This window comes from Micromys minutus (assembly GCF_963924665.1).
Source record: "Micromys minutus genome assembly, chromosome: 27".
Taxonomy (NCBI): domain Eukaryota; kingdom Metazoa; phylum Chordata; class Mammalia; order Rodentia; family Muridae; genus Micromys; species Micromys minutus.
Genome location: NC_137962.1, coordinates 3,335,253 through 3,336,356, shown reverse-complemented (window position 1 = coordinate 3,336,356; position 1,104 = coordinate 3,335,253). Strand labels below are relative to the sequence as shown.

The 1,104-nt window shown below is 48.3% G+C and overlaps 1 pseudogene across 1 annotated transcript; it reads left to right on the top strand.

Moving 5' to 3' along the window:
* Window positions 1-233: 233 nt before the first annotated feature.
* Window positions 234-543, top strand: LOC308437759 (ubiquitin-conjugating enzyme E2 variant 1-like; annotated as a pseudogene). The gene has a single exon. The product of its transcript is annotated as a ubiquitin-conjugating enzyme E2 variant 1-like (transcript).
* The last annotated feature ends 561 nt before the right edge of the window (window positions 544-1,104 follow it).

Sequence of the window (1,104 nt, the reverse complement as noted above, 5' to 3'; positions counted from 1 at the left end):
GAAATCAGCTATCTAATTTTAATAACTCTAATAGCTGTGGTTTCTCAAAAAGAAAATGGGAGGATGGGTGAAGAAGGGACTGGCCTTCAAGCAATAGAGACACAAGTTGGCAGCCACCACAGGCTCAGGAGTAAAAGTTCTCTGAAATTTCCAACTGTTGGAGGATCTGGAATGTAGGCCAGAAAGGAGTAGGAAATGGCACCGTTAGCTGGGGTCTGGAGGACTATGAGGACATGACACTTACAAGATGGAGAGACATGAAAACTCACGAATAATTTATGAAAACCAAATATACAGCCTTAAAATAGAATGTGGGCTTAAGTACAGGGAATCACCCCGTCTGTAATATTTCTAACAAGAGTCAATATGAGCAGCGTGAGCAGTTGGAATGGAGCGCTGGATCCGAGAGCCACCGCAGTGCGGGCAAAGTGGCAGAATTCCCACAGCATCAATGTCATCCTGCAGGAAGTGCGGTGCTTGATGATCTCAAAAGAAAACATGAAGCTGCCACAGCCACCAGAAGAACAGTGTTGCAGCAATTAATCACCAAGGCCCCAGCCTCCCCTCCCCATTCAACCCAAGTCTGTATTCTCCACAGTAGTGAATTTTCTAGACACATATGTAGACCCCAAAGTTCTGAAGAGGAAGCACCACTCCATCCTGAGACAGAGTTCTGATACTAACTTCTTGTCCATTTGAAATACCTTAAGTTGTGCTGTCTAACATCATCTATCGGGTGTAACCACTGTCTGCCTGGTTGAACTTCTGGGATCAAGAAGGTGTGTTGAAATCGGTTTCCTTTGGGAGCAGTGGGCACAGCTAACGCAACTGTGAACAGACATAATCACCTGTTGCCCTCACTTGGCCTGGGTCGGCCTTTGCCTGCCCCGCCCTCTGCCACAGCTGGGTGATGGCCCTTACAACAGATAGGGAAGCTTCAAGTACCAGCCACGCGGGACTGACCACTGCTGGGCTTGGGGCCACTTCTTAAGTGTGATGCCCTATCTAAGCCATGGTCCCACTCCTCCACTCAGACCCTTGGCCAAAGCTTAGATTGTAACCTCCTCTCCCTCTGAAATTGGCCGCGGGTGAGGAACTTAAGGC